General features: G+C 38.2%; 1 protein-coding gene across 5 annotated transcripts in view; it reads right to left on the bottom strand.

Moving 5' to 3' along the window:
* NAPEPLD (N-acyl phosphatidylethanolamine phospholipase D) overlaps positions 1 to 15,686 on the bottom strand; it is a 66,138-nt gene extending 50,452 nt beyond the window's left edge. For 3 of the 5 annotated variants that reach the window (XM_090286738.1, XM_090286735.1, XM_090286734.1), the window contains exon 1: positions 15,401 to 15,686. The gene's annotated coding sequence lies outside the window, so the exon portion shown is untranslated. Of the gene's footprint in view, positions 1 to 15,169 lie in introns of all 5 variants that reach the window. The other 2 variants (XM_090286736.1, XM_090286737.1) reach the window with 2 other exon arrangements.
* Between the last annotated feature and the right edge of the window lie 4,953 nt (positions 15,687 to 20,639).

Consider the following 20,639-nt stretch of genomic DNA (forward strand, 5'->3'; position numbering starts at 1 on the left):
CTTAATGCAGTCCCTTTAATGACAAGGAGGGTAATCTTAAGGAGAAAAATCACGATTCAAAGAAGATCACAATGCCCAGTGGTAGACTATAAAGTAGTGCAACTAACCGTCTTTAAAGTTTCTTTTCATTTAAAATTTGTTTTCATTTAAAAGTGAAATTATGTCTGTGGCATTATCAAAGATGTTTAATTTACAGGCGAGAAGAATGCCAAATGCCTTGCAACTGGATGTCTTTCTGATAAGACAGTCCTACAGATTTAGAGACTTGTATGTGGGTTATGTTACATAAATTAACATGTGTTTTCTGTTTTCAAAGGGCATAAGCCTACGATCTCATTACCTGAGTGATTGTCTGTACGTATAGGCCTCACTTAATCCTGTCTGCATTGCTGCCTCCTGAGATTCAATGGTTTGGCTGAACTAAGTGGCTGGGTTGGTGAAGAACGGGGTGGTCTGTGGGCTTCACTTTAAAACTGGTTTCTCTTTTCTATCCTAATGGCTTGGACAGAAAGAGCCCAGACGCCTGAGAGGGGGGAAACCTAAAACATTTCCCTCAGTCCAAACTAAGTATAATGGGCAAAAGGGTTTTGGACAGGTGAGATGTACCTGGCATACCTTCCTCCAAAGAAGCCCTTATTTTCCCTAATGTGGGACATTGAAAAATTAATACCTGTCTTTTGTCATCTAGTGGTTACGGATTGAATGATGTCCTTTAACCCTGTTGCCCCCAGAATACAACAAGGATGCCAGCCTGTTAAACCAAGCATGCCGTTGTCCAGAGACAGCCAACCAACCTGGAGTTTGCACGATCCTTCCCCTTGTGGGAAGGCCACCCTCCCCTCCACACCCCCACTCTTTTTTTTTTTTAATGTTTTTTATTGATTATATTGTTACAACAGTTCCAATTTTCTCCCCCTTGTTCCCCTCCACCCAGCACCCCCCTCCCCCAGCAATCCCCCCCAAGTCCATACCCCTGGTTCGTAACAATTAACTATCCTCCCCCTCTCAAATATTAGGACCCTTTGTAATCTTGTAAAGGACAATGGGCGAAGGTCTCAAGCTCCACACCCCCACTCTTATTAGGGATTTCTTGACCCACGGGTAGGTAGAAAGACGACCATGTCCAGCTTGAAGCAGCTAGAGGAGCTCGAGACCTTCGTCCATTGTCCTTTATAAGATTGTAAAGGGTCTTAAGTCTGAGAGGGAGGGATTGTTATTTTTTATTGTTAAAATATTTAACTAATTAATTATTTTTAAAAGAGAAGAAGAAGAATATATGAAAGGGTGAGGCAGGAGAGCTTGTGTGTACAACCCATGGGCATGGACTTGGAGAGGGGATTGTTGGGGAAGGGGGGTGCAGGGCGGAGGGGAGCAAAGGGGAAAAATTGGAACTATTGTAACAATATAATCAATAAAATATACTTAAAAATAAATAAAATAAAATGTAGTTTGAAATTAGGATGTAAAAAAAAAAAATTAAAAATGGAACTGTCTACAACCCAGCAATTCCACATCTGGGAATTTATCTGAAAAATCCCAAAACACTACTTGGAAAGAATATATGCACCCCTATATTCATTGCAACATTATTTACTATAGCCAAGATTTGGAAGTAGCCCAAGTGTCCATCAGTAGCTGAGGAGATAAAACAGATATGGTACACTTGCACAATAGGATACTTCTCGGCTACAAAAAAAGTAGAAAATTTTACCCTTTGTGACAGCATGAATGGACCTGGAGAGTATTAATGCTAAGTGAAATAAGCCAGTTGGAGATAGCCAAGTGCCATATGATTTCACTCACATGTGGAATCTAAAAAACAAACTAAACTAATGGGGAAATAGAGATAGACTCAGAGAGAACAGGCAGACAGCTGTGGGGATGGTGAGGGAATTGAGCAAAAAAGAGAAAATGCATGCACAGAGACAACAGTGTGGTGATTGAAGTGGGGTGGGGGTAGAGGTGGAAGAAGGTATGGGGGCATAAATGGTGATGGAAAAAAAATCACAGTATATTCTTGTTTTTTAAAAAAACTTGAATTTGACTTAAAAAGTGCTCATCTGATTATAGTCAGAAAAATTACTTTGAAAAATTATGAAGTTAATTTATATATTGGGAACCACAAAATGGAGGCTGCCCCAGGGCCTGGCCCATATCACAAATCTATACCTAGGTCAGCCTGCTCTTATGGGAAACACCTGTCAAGGAAACCTAACATACACCAATCACAGTCCTCCAACTCAGCCTATCTAGCTTACCTTAACCTAGAAAACAGGGCCTGCCAGCCTTATAAGGACAGCCTCAACCTTCTAGCCAATCATGTCCTGTCCAATCATGTCCACATGCCTCTTCTAACTTTATAAAACTCGCTCTTGCCCCCAAACCCAAGGGAGGGGTGCTCTACTGCTTGTGAGGCTCTGTACTCCCCCAATACATGGATTGTCTTCCCATGAATAAAGGACATAAAACTTGTTATTAAATTGTGTGGTTTTTGTCATTTGACACAAATAATTCACAAAGAAATGCTAACTTACCAAAGCACCATAAAACTCAGAATAGAAAGTTTTGAGAGGAATGAATGCAAAATATAACCGGACTCTTCATGATACAAACTAAAGAATATGTTTTCTTTTCAAAAAGCAGTCAAGGACAACAAATATTCTTGATCACAGAATGCCAAACACTTAGAAAACTATTTGCTATTAGGTAGAATTCAGTATATTAAACTAAGTCATTTCACAAGCTATTCATGGATTTTAAGTTACCAAAATACATAAACCCTGTAGGTGATTCTTGTACAATAAGAGTTTTTCCTATGTGTAAATAAGAAAACAAAGCTTTGATTAGAGTTAGACACAGTAAGAAAAACATCCAGCTTAAGACCAAAGCCCATTTAAAAATATCATTTACAGTACTGCAACTAGAATCCTTTAGGATAATCAAATGACATGTTATGGCAAATGAAGAAAACATGGATAAAATAATGTTTATTAAAATTATATAGTTATAACCTCCTTATATCTTAAAAGTAATACCCAATTGGTGCTGATTCATTTCTGGTGTAATGAACACACAACTGTTTAACTGAAAAGGCTGAGAAGAATGAAAATAAAATAAGATTAAACTGATGACTATGAAACTTAAAAATGTATTGTTTTTGTTTAATCCCTCCACCCCCTCACACAGATGACCACAAAAGCTGTCAGCCTGCTCTCTATCTAAAAAAAGAGAGAAAAACTCAAAAAATAAAATATATCCTAAATATGTTAAATGATCTCAAATGTTCATTCCTTAAGTCAAGAATTAAAAATATACTTTCAAAATGTGCCTCTCCCTCTCTCCAGTCTCTAAATTGATTATGAAAAAATAAAATCTTTGAGACTTCCAGCCAAGATGGAGGCCTACACAAACACACTGTGTCTCACTCCACAACAAAGAAGGAAGACAACTACCTCAAAACTAGAGACAACCAGAAGTTCCAGAAAATCAAACTGCATGGAAGTCCAACAAAGATATAAAGAAGAAATACTCATCCAGACAGGTAGGAGGGGCGGAGCCAGGGCAGAGAGGACGCAGTGTGGTGGCAGCAGCAACAGTGGCAGCATCGGTGGCAGCTACAGGCTGGCAGAAAGTGCAGTCATGCATTTTAAAAAGTAAGAAGGGACACCTGGGGAGCGTTCCCAGCACCAGACCAGACCACACAGATCACAGCTCCAGCGCCAGGGAAAATAAGGCTTCATTGCTTCTGACTGTGAAAACCAGTGGGGATTGGGGCAGAGAAAGAAACTGCCAGTCTCTCAGTAGAGTCCAGTTGTTTAAAGGGCCCCCATGGTCCTAGAATGTCTGCAGACCCACCCACTCTGAGAACAACAACCAAGGCAACAGCTAGAGAGGCACCAGTCCCATATGTAAGTAGGAGAAGTGCCTGGAAAAGGGGCAAGTGCTAAGCAAGTGGCAGTGTTCCCTCTCAAACACCTCCCCCACATACAGCACCACAACATGGTGAAACCAGTCACCCTATACTGATGAATACCTAAGGCTCTGCATCTTAAATGTAACATGTGCGACATCTCTACCTAAGACACAGAGGCAAATAAACACAGGAGCCTGTCAAGATGAGGAGACAGAGAAGTGTGGCCCAAAAGGGGAAACAGATCAAGGTTCCAGTGGGAGAAGTAAGCAACAAGGAGATAGCCAACCTAAAAGATGAGGAGATAGCCAACCTAACAGATGCAGACTTCAAAACACTGTCACAGGCTTGACAGATATGCTTAAGTATGGCAAGCACATATGGGAAGAAATTAAGGCTATGCTAAATGAAACAAGGGAAAATCGACACAAAACCAGTGGTGAAGGGAAGAAAACCAGGGTTCAAATAAATGATTTGGAATATCGGGGGGAAAAAAACAGTCAACCAGTACAGAATTAGGAAACAAGAATTGAAAAAAATGAGGAGAGGCTTAGGAATCTCTGGGACAACTTTAGGCATACCAACATCCAAATCATAAGGGTGCCAGAAGAAGAGGAAGAGCAAGAAATTGAAAGCTTATGTGAAAAAATAATGAAGAAAAACTTCCCAAATTTGGCGAAGGAACTAGACATACAAGTCCAGGAAGCAGCGAGAGTCCCAAACAAGCTAGATGGAAGGAGGACCATACCAAGACACATCATCATTAAAATGCCAAAGGTGAAAGACAAAGAGAGAATCTTAAAAGCAGCAAAAGAAAAGCAGAGAGTTATCTACAAAGGGGTGTCTATCAGACTATTAGCTGATTTCTCAAAAGAAGCTTTGCAGGCAAGAAGGGGCCGGCAAGAAGGGACCGGCAAGAAGTATTCAATGTGGTGAAAAGAAAGGACCCACAACCAAGATTACTCTATCCAGCAAAGCTATCATTTAGAATGGAAGAACAGATCAAGTGCTTCCCAGACAAGGTAAAGCTAAGTTAACCATCACCAAGCCATTATTATATGAAATGTCAAAGGGACTTACTTAAGAAAAAGAAGATCAAAATTATGAACATTAAAATGCCAACAAACTCACAACTATCAACTGAATCTAAAAAATAAAAACAAAATCCAACTAAGCAAACCAGAATAGGAATAGAATCATAGGTATGGGGATCATTTGGAGGACTATCAGCTGGGAGGGGGAAGGGCAAGAAATGGGGAAACAGCACAGTGATTAAGAAGCATAATTGGTTGATACAAAATAGGGGGGAGTTAAGAATAATATAGGAAAGGATGAAGCCAGAGCACTTACATGCATGACCTATGAACATGAACTAAGGGGGGTGGGATTGCTGGAGCGAAGGGGGTACTGGGCAGAGGGGAGCAAAGGGGGAAAAAATTGGAACTACTGTAACAACATAACCAGTAAAAAATATACTTAAAAAGTAAAATAAATGCATTAACCATAAAATAAAAATAATCTTCCCCCCAAAAAAATCTTCTTGTTTTTGAAGTATAAACCATAAAGAAAGAGAATGAAGAAAAACACATTTTCATAGCTCTAGATAGAAAGGAAGGGCAATGAGGGAAAGAGCATAGTCCTTTACTTCTGACTTCAGTTCTGGTTCCAACATTATTGTAATTTGTAACCTTTAAAAAACCATTTATGATCACTGTGACTCACTTTCTTCATCTGTAAAACAAGAGGACTGGGCTGTTTCTCTAGGGTCCCTTCCACCTCTAAAATTCTAACAATACTTGGCTGCACCCAAGAGTCAGCTTACTCCGCCAAAGAGCAGGTAACAGAAAAGCAAGAAAGTCAATGGAGAGGTTACTTGAGCCCCTGATTCATTTATGAATGAATGTGGCAAAATGACCATTGTTATTCTGCTCTGGATGTCAGCCTTGCCAGTCCTTTGTGAGAAAAAAAGCTAAATGACAAAAAAAAAAAAAACCCAACAAATTAACAATGGGGGTTTTTAAAAGGAAGCAAAACTCAGGACACTATTGGGGTCTGACCCTTTTGAGCCCATTTCCTGACAGTGTAACAGCAGGTTTAGAGTGAAGGCCTTGAGACATACGCAAATGTCAACTAATAGAATCTTCAGGTTTAAAGGAACTTTGAGATCCCTGAGTTCAATTCAGTATATTTTAAGAATATCAGGAAGTCAACTAATATTTGACAAGGGAGCCAAGAATACTCAATGAGGAAAAGAGCCTTTTCAATAAAATGGTGCTGGGACAATTGGATCTTCACTTGTAAATGAACAAAACTGGACTCATATCTCAAACAACTCACACAAATTAACTCAAAATGTATTAAAGACTTATGTAAGACCTGAAACCATGGAACTCCTAGAAGAAAACACGAGTAAAGTTCCTTGACCTGGTGATCCCTTTTTTTACACCTAAATCACAAGCAACAAAATTAAAAATAAAACAACTGGGACTACATCAAACTAAAAAGCTTCTGCACAGCAAAAGAAATCATCAACAAAGTGATGATAACCTAAGGAATAAGAAAAAAATATTTGCAAACCATATATCTATTAAGGGGAAATATCCAAAATACATAAAGAACTCATACAACTCAATAGCAAAAAAACAAATAACCCATTAAAAATGGGCAAAGGGCCTGATGAGACACTTCTCCAAAGAAGATATACGAAAAGCCAATAAAAAATGCTCAACATCACTAGTCATCAGATAAGTGTAAATTAAGATCGCAATGAGGTATCATCTCATACCTGTCAGAATGGCCATCAAAAGAGATAACTAATGCTAGTGTAGATGTGCAGAAAAGGGAAGCCTTTTACACTGGCAATGGGAATGTAAATTGGTGCAGCCACTATGGAAAACAGTATGGAGGATCCTCAAAAAATTAAAAATAGAACTGCCACACGGTCCAACAATTTTACTTTGGGGACTATGTCCAAAAGAAACAAAAACACTAAGTTCAAAACATATCTGCACCTCCGTGTTCATGGCAATATTATTTACAATAGCCAAGACATGGAAACAACCTAAGTGTTCATCAATAGATGAATGGTTGAAGAAGTTGTGGCATATATATATATATATATATATATATATATATATATACACATACATATATATATATACATATATATACATACATGTATATATGTGTGTGTATGTATGTATGTGTATGTATGTGTGTGTGTGTGTATATATATATATATATATATATATATATATATATATATATGGAATATTTAGCCAAAATAAATGGAGAAATCCTACTGTGACAACATGAATGGCTCTGAAGGTATTATGCCAAGTGAAATAAGTCACAGAAAGCCAAATACTGTGGGATCTCATTGACATGTGAAAACTTTTTTAAAAACCTAAACTCATAGAAAAGGAGAACCTGTGGTTACCAGAAGCAAAGGGTAAGGGGGAGGGAAATTGGAGGAAGGTAATAACAGGGACAAATTTTCAATTATAAGATAAATAAGTGCTATGGATGTAAGGTACTACATGGTGACTATAGCTAACACTGCTATATGATATATAGAAAATTTGTTTGTTGAGAGTAAATCCTAAGGGTTCTCATCATAAGGATAAAACTTTCTTCCTTTTTTATTTTTATTTTATCTATATAAGATTAATGTTAGCTGAACATATCATGGTAATCATTTCACAATACATGTAAACCAAACCATCCTGCTGTATGTCTTAAATTTATACAGTGATATATGTCAATTATTTCTCAATAAAACTGGGGAGGGGGGAATGCCAAGAAGTATGTAGTAAATTATAAAAGCATATAAAAATGGATATACATATTAAAATATACTTGAATTAGTTATCAGGAAAAATCACACTAGCAAGAAAAGGAGCATAGGGGATTTAAAACACTTTAAATACTTCCCAACTTGGCACCCTTGTCATCCTTTCCAAGTCTTGGTTTCCTTGTCTGGTGCCTATTCATTGGGTTATTGGACAAAATGTACATAATCCTTAGTCCAGTGTCTGGCACATAGTAAGCCCTCAATAACTGTAAACCACCGTTCTATTATGTTCTAAACACTGTTTAATAAGGGTTAGTGGAATACATATTCCATTTTGGAGTTTCTACATTGAGGACAATAGAATGAAAAAATTGAAATGGAATAAACTCTGGAATGTGTTTTTTGTTCTTATATGTGAGTTAGAGAAGCCCTGGTTTTCCTGGAATTCACACAACTCTCCACAGGATACCTATCCAAACCCACAGTCCCTTGTGGCCTCGCCAACTCTCCTGGATTCACCAGGAGGTGCTCATAAACCTTGATAGTGTCTTAGTTCTGAAAATAATAATCCTTTCCACCTTCACTCCCCTTCATCATCCCAAAGCCCCCCCCACCCTCAATCTAAGGAGCAAAAATGTGCAAACTCAGGATAGTAATAGCAACCACATTTACAACCAGCACTGTACCCAGAGCTTGAGCCCATTACTGAGGTTCTTTGGCTCAAAGAAAAAGTTTCCTACCATAGGAACAGGCAAAATAGGTAAGGCAAGCAAGGTCAGTTCCAGCTAAATGTCCCCTAAAGCATTTGTATCTTACGTCTCTACCCAAGTGACTCTACTAACCTCAGTGCTCTCCTACCTCCCTTTCCAGTCATCAAAACAGGTTATCAAGGATGGATCTGATCTCCAGTATGACTGGTAAGGACCAAGTGGGACTCCTCTCTAGAGTATTTCCAAGCCAGCTGGGTACAAAGCTTTAAACCTGTGATTCTCAGTGCTGGCTGCACATCAGAATTACAGATGCTCCTCCACTGACGATGGGGTTACATCCAAATAAACCTATTGTAAACTTAAAATAATGGAAGTAAAAAATGCATTAAATATTTCTACCTACCAACCATCATAGTTTAGCCTGGCCTACCTTAAATGTGCTCAGAACACATTAGCCTACAGTTGGGCAAAATCATCTAACACAAAGCCTATTTTATAATGAAGTGTTGAATATCTCATGTAAGTTATTGAACACTGTACTGAAAGTAAAAACCAGAACGGTTGGTTGAGTACTCGCCATTAATGCACACAGCTGAAAGTACACTGGATCTGAAGAATGTTTGAAGCATTGAACTAAAACAAACAAACAAAAAAATGCAGATAACACAGTACACTGTAGTCTCAGTGGTTTATCCCCATGATTGGATGGCTAACTAGGAGCTGTGCTCACTGCCACTGCCCAGCATCACAAAAGAGCATCCTACCACATATTGCTAGTCCAGGAAAAGATCAAAATTCAAAGTACAGTTTTTATGCCATGTGTATTGCTTCTGCACAATCATAAAGTCAAAAAATCATAAGTTGAGCCATTATAAATTGGGGACTGTGTATCTGGAAGCTTTTTAAACTACACCTAAGGATACTGAATCAAAATGTCAGGTGGCAGCTTCCCATGTAGTTTTTAAAAGCTCTGTTGGTGATTCTGATAACTAGGCAAGGTTGAAAACTACCTCTTTGACTCAGTCATTGGCACAAAGATAGGACAGGTATTTATAAAGGACCAAATGAACTTTCTGGTATCCCTAAATTCATGCCAGCCTGGCAGCTGTCAATTATAAAACCTCTTCCTCCCTGTCCCATACTCCAAATTACAGAGGTAGCATAACCCTAAGATGGCTACACAGGTCTGGGACTGGGAAGACTACATGACTAAAGACAAAATCTGACAGGTCACAGACTTGTACACAGTCCAGCTGAGTCACAAATTTGACTCTGTGCACACAGGAAACAAAACCAAAAGAAAAAGAAAACACAATCAGTAATGATTAACATTGTCTATGATAACCCACAGTAGCCTGTACATGATGAGTACTCAACAAATATTTATTGGATGAATGAATGACAAACAGGAGCTTAAATTCCTAATTACTTTTCATTGAAATAGTTACCTGTTTTTGAAACGCTCTGTTGGGAATCGAATTATAGCAGAATCAAAAGTAACCAAAGGACAGTGAGACAAAACTAAACAAAGGACATTCCCATTAACTCTACTAATTATGGAAATAAAAACTAAAAAAACCTAAGGGAATACTTTAGTTGAACTGTACAGTGGTAAAGTGGTGACACAGTGGTAAAGACTAGAAGATGCCTACTATACAGTCTAGTTTCCCTCCTCTCCTCAGTACAGAACCCGTTTTATTTAGGGTAGCTATGCACCAGCTGAACAACATTTTCCCACCTTCCATTTAAGAATGGCCATATTAATCATGGTTTGGACAATGTGACACAACAGAAGTTTTATATGGTGCTTAATGGAAGTCTCCTTAAAAGGAAAGTGAGTTGATTCTTCCTGCATCCTACTGCCTGGAGTCATCTTGAGCCATGAGACTAAGGGCTACTTCCTACGGTCCTAGAGGACTTCGGGGGACACCACCCAAGCCTGGACATCCCAAAACTAATCCTAATTGACACAATGAACTGATACAATGAGCATATCTGGGAAGCTTTTGAAGTTACACAAATGTAATAATTCCAAAATACAGTCATCCTAAACCAAAGATGGATGCACTGAGTGAGAAGTACACAAGATTGTTATAGTTTAGATATTTATATACATTATCTCAGTTAATCCTCACAACATCCCATCAGGCAGATGTTATCCTCATATTACAGGTTACGTAACAGAGGCTAACAGAGTTTAATAGTTTGCATAAAGTCAAAAAACTAATAACAACTGGACCTGGAGATTCAACCCAAGTTGGATCAGACTCCAAAGCCCATGCTTTTTCCACTAATTATGTTGAATCTTCAAGAAAAACTCAATAAATTTATCTTGAACAGATATCTATGTTCTAAAACTAGTTGCATACAGACAACACCTTTGGCCTCAAGGACAAGACTAGCCTTTTCTGCTTTCCAGTGTCTTTTTTTTTCCTTTGCAAAGTAAAAAGCACTTAGTAAACAATAAATACTCATTTCCTTATAAATATAATTGCTCTCTTAACTTTACATGAGGATTTCAAATGATGTATCTATCTTATTTAAATGTAAATTGTTCTCTGTTACACAGAAAGGAACTAACAACAAATAAAAAATTAGTTCTATATTTTAGTCAGATAAACAGAAAAAAATAATGGGGCCTTGAACATGTTTTCCTTGCCTTGAAAAGATGTCTGAATTCATCTAGCATAAACCACTTGTCATTTTATCCTTCCAAATGGAAAAATTATTAATCAAGTCCCATTAAGAGACAACTTCAGATAGGGGGAACCAACACCCCTAGTGTGTCAGGGCTTTCTCAGCTTTAGCACTGAAAGTCCTGCATCCTGGGAATCCCCTTAGTCTCAGGAAAACCTGGAGAACTGATCAGTCTCTGGCTGCAGGGCATACCATATAACTGCATAGTTACATTTTCAACAAAATGTATTAAAGTGTGGGCAGTGTATAGTACTAAATTGGAGGTGAGCATATTACAAAATATGATTTTAAGATATTTAAGCAGCTAGCAAAAAGAAATTATAAAGCTCTATATAATTATACTTAACCAAGAGAATGTTGCTGAGAACATCGAAAGTTTGTCAGCCCTGGCTGGTGTGGCTCAGTGGATTGAGTGCCAGCCTGCAAACCAAAAGGTCACCAGTTCAATTCCCAGTCAGGGCACATGCCTAGGTTGTGGGCCAGGTCCCCAGGTGGCTGTGTTCGATAAGCAACTGACGGATATATCTCTCGCACATCAATGTTTCTCTCCTCTTTCTCCCTTCCTTCCCTTCTCTCTAAAAATAAATAAATAAAATCTTTATTTTTTTAAGTTTGTCAAATCTTTCATTGCAATGAAATTCAGTATGTGCAGCCAGTTAAAAGAAGGGGAGGGCTCTGAACAGCACACACACACATTTACACACATTGAAACAACTGTATAAAGAAAAAATGAGAAAAGAATCAAATTTCATCCAAGAATTTTAAAGTATCTTATCTCTGTGATATAGTGGAAAAGTCTGATCTTGATGCTTCAGTTTTGTGATACTATGACAGGTTAAAAACTCTTTTAAGAGTAGAAACTGGAAACCTGTAAGTTTGAAGAACTTGAACTGGGTACATACTCTCAAAGGTCCTTTCCAGCTTGAACATTCTATGACTGTGTGATCCCTTTACAGATGAAGTAAGTCAGGCCAGAGTTATGCCATTCCAAGGGTCCATCTCTGGCTGCTGATGGAGGCTGGACTGCTTATAAGCCATGTTCTCACCTTTAGTATGCTTAGAAACACTTAGAACCAAAGGAGTATATGCTTAGCATGGAAAGGTAAATGACACATTTTACTTAGTTTAGATCATAAACAGATAAACTGGTCTAAAGTTGAAAGAAAGGACTTTGAGTCCACAAATTCTTTAAGTTGTTATTAGTGACTTGAACCATAAAATTGCACAATATTCTGAATATATATAGTATTTGTTTTCATGAACTCTCTAAACAAGCCAAAGAAATGATCACGGTAACTTGAAAAGATGACAAAATCTTTGTAGTTTGAAGCACCTTCAAAATACAGAAAATAAATTATAAATTCAAATTCAGAACAAATTATTATTGTTGTCCAGTTGTCCTAGCATTGGTTCTTTTAAGCAAAAACAAACAAGCCAGTAATTTGAGGGCCTGTAACAATGAAAAGGCTTAGTGTTTACTCTGACAACTTGATTCTTATCACTGAAAGAGATTGATTAAAAAGAGCACAGAAGTCTACAGGCATTTACTGTTCAATCAAAAATCTGCTGCCTTCAAGGGGCAAGATATATTTTTCTAGGTAGCAGGTGTACACTGAGTTGTTTTTCAATCATGCTTTTGAATTTATGCTGATCCATCTATATGCCAGTTCTGTGCCTCCATAACCAAAGGTGCTGACCATTTACACCTGGTTTAGGGGTACAATCTATGTCTGTGATGCAGTCTGAGTCTTCTTGATCCAAACCACTTTACCTTGGCTACATTGGTACCCCTTTCCAAGAAGAGGCAGCAGTGTATATATCCTGCCAAAGGCCAGGGCTTCTATGCAAAGGGACCTTGGAAAAATCACTGAAAGCTCCCAGGCTCTCACTTTCCTGTTTCCCTCATCTGTGGAATGGGGTGAATAATCTCACATACTATATGTCTATAAAATCAAACTAAAAATAAGTTTATTTTAAAATACTTGAAAGAACTTTGTAAATTATAGAGTTAAAGTACAATACATTACTTAAACAGCTGAGTTGGCAAGACTATATCTCTGACATATCAACTGCCCCCTAAGGATATATGAGTTAATATATAATGCCATAGTCTTTAAAACAATATTTAAATACATAACAGTTATTACATTAAAAAGACAAGTCAAGTAAAGCGCTATAAATTATAGACAGGTAGAATCCTTTAGTGTCATAGCAGTTAGAATGGTGTATTACTCAAACGTTATGCTAGAAATCACACAGTGAGGATATATGTTTATTGATTTCAGAGAGAGAGGAAGGAGAGAGAGAAACATGGGTCGGTTCCCTCTTGTACATGCCCAGACCGGGGATAGAACCCACAATCTTTTTGTGCACAGAATGATGCTTCAACCAGCTAAGCCACCTGGCCAGGGCCATAGGTGATCCTTTTAATGTCAATTTCATACATGCCCTCACAGGCCCACAGGATAAAGGTACTCATTAATCATTAACTATGTGCAAGCACAAGTTCATTTCCCCAATACTTCATTGAAAACACTTTTACCTTTATGCATTTCAATCTAAAATACACAGATCAACACAGTTGTCCAGCTACAGCCATATTCTAATTTACATAGAGTGAAATGAAAAAAAAAAAAACACTATCCACTACTACAAAGAAAACGCATAAGGTAACAATAAAATTAAATGCAAATAGTACTTTTCTAAACACAGACAAAATGTCCTTAAAAATCTCCTCAGTTTCCCAAACTCACAAATACCCAAAGTAACAAAAAACCCTTTTCAAACATGAGGATGACTATATGAACTAAAGCACAACCAAAAGCCTTTGGTGTAATGCTTGTATTAAAATGTCCTTTACATATTTATAATTGGACTAATTTTAAAATTAAATTTTGTACTACAAAGTCTATACAACATAATTTAGAACTGTCAGTGAAAATAAGGGTATGAGAAGTACACTAAATATTTTTGTCTCTTGGAGATTTAACCAAAATTCTTGCAGCAGGAAAGCCTACAAATGTAATGAAATAAAATCTTTGAAAATTGTGACTATAATTTGTTTAAAAGTTTTAACTGAAATCAATCTCTCTTTTAAATTCTTATTTTAAGCAAGTACGCTTGCCCTAACTTTTCTCTAGTAGACCTAATATTTTCTTGCAACAAAATCTGACTATTCTGGGATATAGATAATCTTTTCTCTTTAAAAATTACGTAATTTCTTTCTAAACGATGTTGATGTCTGAGGCGAAATGTAAGTGAAAATAGAAACGGAACTGCTAGATATCAATTTTTAACAAAAACGGAAGTATCTTTACTTTTCAGAAAGCTGTATATCAAGAATAACTTTCTCAATAAATTAATCATTATTATCAAACACTACATGTTAAGCCACAGTAAACCAGGTGATCATATTATAATATATACAGAACAACCTGCAGCTAAGGCAAGTACAAGAACTAAATGATGTTCTAAAGATTAACTTCTCTCATTCTCTTAATACATATTTTCCAGGTTCAACTGAAGTGTGATACATCAGACTATAGAGCCCGTGGAAGCTTATTTATCTCAACTACCAGAATCCTAACGAGTTCTGTTCAAGATGGGGTGGGGAAGGAACAGCTATATGAATACAAGATCTGAAAAGCCTGCCATAATTCCCAATTTAACAAAACAACCAAACACTGTACAGAAAACTCAATAAAGTACCGGCTTCCACCACCCGCACCACCTTGCTCCCTTCTTTTACTCTCCATTTCCATTCCTTGGTTAACTGCCAAGATAAAAGGGGAGAAACCTGTTAAAGTGGATTTTAGAAGATAAATAGTATAGATGAAACAGAAATAAGTTGCTCTAAAGAAACCCCTTCATTTACGTATAAAAGGTGATACGCGCATGGGCATTCCGGTCAGTGAAGATGCAACCTATGATTTGCAAAGAATATGGGATCTAAAATAAATCCCAGAGACTGCTTCTCTCCCAAGAAAGTAATAATAATAATTAATAATAATAATAATAATAATAATAATTAATAATAATAATGATGATGTGGCTCCTCACCCAAGAAGCTTCAGACGCGGACTCTGCAACTCGCGAGGTGCGGAAATTCAAACGTAGCCCTGCAACTCACAAATGCAGCATGTCCACTAGAGGCAGGGCTAGGGACAGGAATCCCACCCACACCCCGCTCTGCTCAGCGGAGCCCAAACAACCCCAGGCCTGCGTCCCACTCGGAGATCAAAGAGAAAGCAGCAAAGCCGCGAAGGGGAACAGCTGGAGGGAGGAAGCCACCTTGCTCGAGACCCCAGAGGCCGCGCGGCCCTCCGGTGGCTGGTAGCGGGGCCGGCGGGATCACCTAGAGCTGGTGACCACCGGCCGCAAGCGCTGGTTCTGCTGTCTTTGCTGCTCCTCCGCCCTTAGCCACAGCGCCCCCGCGCAGCGGGAGAAGCCGTAGCCGCAGGTGCTTGTATTCCTCCGCAGCCAACCCCGTCGCACCGGCTAGTCCGTGAACGCCAGCAGCTGCAGGCAGCGCGTTATCGCTTGCCGCCTCACCATCCTTCGAGCGAGCCGGGGCCGCGGCCCCAGCGCCCAGCTGAGTTCGCTCCACGTCGCCCTATCACTCACTCATTGTGACCTTCGAATTTGGAGCCCTGCCAGCGTCACCGCCGTCACCGCCGCGCTGGCCACTGCTCCTGCCTTTACCAAGATGGCCGCCCCCCGCGGACCCCGACGCCGAGGCCATCTTGGTTAAGAAGGCTCCTGGGTGCATGTGTTTTGCCCAGTCCCTGCCCTATCAGCACCTCACGCACACTTTGCAGAAGCCCTCAATTCCAAATTGGTTACCCAGTCCTAAATGAGAAGCTAACTTTCAGTTCGCTTGAACACTTTCCTTGGACACCAGCCACAATTGTTAAAACTAAGTAAGATCTTGGCCTCTTACAGCTTGAGCAATCATAGCAGACAAGCACCTTGGTAGTAGCATACTTACAACCTATGGCTCCACAAACCTGGCAGTGAAGAAGCTAAACTGTAATCTGAAGTTTAAAGTAGGTATTGAATATTAATGACAGCACTGCCTTGTCAGTGTGTTCATTAACTTTTAAATGATGTCATAGCCTTCTGGTACACATGGTTCTCATGAAAAGTTGCTTTTAAAATTTTTCAGAATAATGATAAGAGCATAAAATTGTGTTTCTGACTTTCTCCCAGGATTTTGTTTTTCATTTTTAAGCTTTTTATTCCCCCATCACCATTTATCCCCCTATACCCCCTAGGATTTCTGTAACTGCAGGATGCGATTAGATGTTTCAAGAAATAATTTAAGTATAGACAGACTGAAACAGAATTCAACAATGGCTTGGGCAAAAAGATGTCTCTATAAAGTCATCCGGGTTGTGATCATGGGCTGGAAAGAAATGCCCTCTGGCGCTCAGGTCTACTGACAAAAAGAAATACAGGTCCCCGAATGCAGACATGACTATTGGAAAAGGCAAACCAAACTAATTTGCAGTGTGAAGGTGAACATGACTGTGTAATACTGTAGAAATGTAAAAAGGATTATACTTGGCATGAACTTTTCCCCCTCAGGCTACCTTGCCCTTGTTGCTGAATCTCCTCCATTTAGCTGTAATTAAGAACTGCTAGCGCCTGAGTGGGGCAGAGCTGCACTTGCTGAATGGTACCTGAGGTGCCAACAGCAAGCAAGCAAACAAACAAAAACAGTGCTACAATCCAAAGGTTGCTTGGCTAAGAAACTTTAAAAAAGTTATCTTTGTCCCACTCCAATCCTTTATTACAAAAATTTAGAAAATAGATATGCCTTTTTGTATACCATTTGAATACATTGCTGACATCAAATTACTTCACCTCTAAATACTTCAGATTGCCTCTCCTAAGAATAAGGACATTCGCTTCAGAATCACAATACTATTATCACACATAAGAAAACAATTTCCTGATATTTAATGTTCAGCACACATTCAAGTTTCTATGACTGTCCCAAGAATGTCTTTTATAGCTGGGAGTAGCAGGGAGGTTTTCTTGTTTGGTTGGTTTTTGTTTTGTTTTGTTTTGTTTTACTAGGATACTGTCAATAGTCATAAGTTGCATTTGCTTGTTATGCCTAAGTAGGAATTTGAAAAGTTCACTAGATAACTGCTATTTTCTTTACACATCATACTCACAGATATTTGAATAGACAAATGTGCACAGGGTGTTTTTCATTAAGAGCAGGTGCTTTAGATAAGCATGTCTCTGTATACCAGGAAAGTCTAGGAGGAAAGAGTAGTTTTTTAACACCACATTGAGATTGTAATCAAAGTTGAATTAAATAGTAATGTTTATGCTTTATTATCTCCTGGAATACATAAACTTGATGGATTGTGTTGGAATCTCTACTCACCCTGACTTCTAAAAGTTTAATGATTGGGTGTTTTTCTAGATGATAAAAGGAGGCTGCTCAGTATAATTTATATCACTCCAGGCAAGACCTCTAGCTTGCCCTGCTTCAGAGTACAGAACAAAATGAACATTGCACCCTCTGCATTTTACTCATGGTTTAATTTTAGATCCTGACGTGCCGAACTAGGTTTTATTTGTCCTTCCCTTTAACGCACCCCTAGGAAATCAGGAACTCAGCAGATCATGGTACTTATTTGTCTTTTAAGTTGTTACTTAATTTTTAAATAGTAATTAATGCTGTGAAGAAGAGATGCAAATTTACACAATTCCTTAAAAGTGGTGGCCAGTGTAACTTTTTTTCTGGAGACTAGAATTAAAGAAGATTATTTTCATACTTCACAAAATATCAGGTGCTACTTAAACTCCTACTGGGAAACCACAATTAAAACAGTTTTAGCCTAATAGCTCTCATCTTTAAAGTGAGTCCTGTAATCAGTACTGTTCTTCTAGTTCCAGGACTGAAGGGACAGAGGACTAAAGGACTACATGACTTGTTACTGGAGGACTTTCATTTAATTCCTATTTATAGCAGCAACTGTGGTATTCAGTTAAGCACTATGTTCACCTCCAGTTTAATTAAAGATTATTTTTCTGATCATTGAGAATCTATAGAAAACTCCAAATAGCAATAGAAAGAATCTCAAGAAGCTAGATTGTATTCAGTGCCCTGCATTCTCCACTACAGAAGTCTTTGACCTTGGAAAATACTGCTTTAACGTCTCAGTTCTCCCACTCCTACCCTTCAAAAGGACTCTAAGTTTCTGTGGTCACTTGCAGTTGTAACATTTGGCAACTCTACAAAAAGGGTTTATAAAGACAGTGTGCTGATTACAGGGAGAGTTTGGATTGTGCTAGGCCAAGGGTCAGCAAAATTTAGCCTGAGGTCCAGATCTGGCCTGCCAACCAGTTTTTTCATTTTGTTCTTTCAAACCATCTTTTAGAATAATACAAAGTCCTCAATATTCATATTATAGCAATACTTTTTTTTTTTACTGGGGTAAAAAACATAACAAAATTTAACATCTTAACCATTTTTAAGTGTACAGTTAGGTAGTGTTAAGTATATCCACATTGTTGGAAAACAGATCTCCAGGACTTCTTCATTTTAGAAATCTGAAACTCTGTGTTACCGGGGAGACCAGAGTTAGGGGGCTACCCCTCCTCAGTTCTTGTCTCACTCTCAGTAGATGAATTCAGGCTAAAGATCACATAGTGGAAGTGAGATAGCAAGTTTATTTATGAAATACACTTGAATATGAAGCTGCAAGTGGACACCCACCTAGACTGTTGGGATTTACTAGGTTTCCCTTCCTCCTCCTTTCTCTGGACCTTGGGATTAACATACAGTTTGAAAGACTTTCTTTCCTAAATAATGGAAATGATACACACAGGATTTCAAAGTCTTCCCTCCTGCCACACTATTATGGTTTTTATTGTGATTTTTGGAACACCTGGCAATCCTATCTGACCCAGCTCAGGAATGCTGAATTAATGGTTGAGACATGTCTCCCTCCCCCTCCCTGCCTTGGTTTACAATCTTTTCTGCCTAACACTTGCACCCATTCAACAGCACTCACCTTATCCTCCTACTTCTAAATCTCTGGTAAGCACCATCCTACTTTCTGTTTATGTGGATTTGGCTATTTAAATACCTCAGATAAATGGAATGAATCATCCAGTATCTTATCTTTTTGTGACTGGTTTATTAGTATAATGTCCTCAAGGTTTATGCATCTTGTAGCATGTGACAGGGCTTCCTTACTTTTTAAGGCTGAATAATACTTCACTGTATGTATATACCACATTTATTTATCCATTCATCCATTGGTGAGCACATGTGGGTTGCTTCCACCTCTTAGCTATTGTGAATAGAGCTGCTATGAACATGGGTGTCCAAAAATATCTCTTCAAAACCCTGCTTTCAATTCTCTTGGATGTACAGTCAGAAGTGGGATTTCTGGATCTATGTGAATTCTACTTTAATTTTTTGAGAAACCTCCATACAGTTTGCATAGTGACCACATCATTTACAATCCTACCAATAGTGCACAAGGGTTTGAATTTCTCAATACCCTTGACAACACCTGTTAGTTTCTGGGTCTTTTTCTTTTCTTTTCTATTTTTTTTTAAGAGTAGCCATCCTGATGCTTGTGAGATGATAACTCATTGTGGTTCTGATTTGCATTTCTCTGATGATTAGGGATGTTGAATATCATTCCTTACATTTGTTGGACATTTGAATATAACCTTTGGAGAAATGTCTGGTCACATTCTTTACCCATTCTTTTTGTTGTTGAATTGTAGGATTCTTTATATATTCTGGACACTAACCCCTTATCAGATATATGGCTTACAAATGTTTTCTTCTATTCTACCTTTTCACTTTGTTGATTATGTCCTTTGAATGCAGGAGGTTTTTAATTTTCATATGGTCCCATTTGTCTATTCTTTCTTGTGTTACCTGTGCTTTTAGTGTCACATCCAAGATTATTGCCCAGTTCAATGTCATGAAGTTTTCCCTTGTTTTCTTCTGGGAGTTTTATAGTTTTAGGTTGCCACCTGTTTTTGTATGGCTCACAAACTAAGAATAACCTGTACATAGTTGGGATGGGGGTGGTCAAAAGAAAAATAATATTTTGTGACACAGACACATTCACTCATTTACATGTTGTCTATGACTTATTTTTCACTACAAGGGAAGGACTGCATATTTGTGACAGAGACATGTAACTCACAAAGCCTAAAAAACTTACTTTCTGATTATTTAAAGAAAAAGTTTGCTGACTTTTGTGTTAGGCTACTTTTTCTTCTAGTCTCTTAGTTTATGAGATGGGCCAGAAAAGAAAAGGTAAAGTATAGAGTCAAGTACTCAAAACAAAGATTGTGTTCTACCAGAAGGAAAGGAATATTTTTTTTAAGTTGTCCAAACTTTCTTTACTTTTTAAAAGCAGAATTAATAGCCAAGGGAAATTCTTTATTAAGTCAGATGATGTCAGCTTACAGCAGTGGATTGTCCCAACCTAGTGCATATAAAAGCATATAGTAGAACCTGTGTTTGTGTTTTTAAATC

Source organism: Furipterus horrens, unplaced genomic scaffold, assembly GCF_987537825.1.
Source record: "Furipterus horrens unplaced genomic scaffold, mFurHor1.1.pri manual_scaffold_9, whole genome shotgun sequence".
Taxonomy (NCBI): domain Eukaryota; kingdom Metazoa; phylum Chordata; class Mammalia; order Chiroptera; family Furipteridae; genus Furipterus; species Furipterus horrens.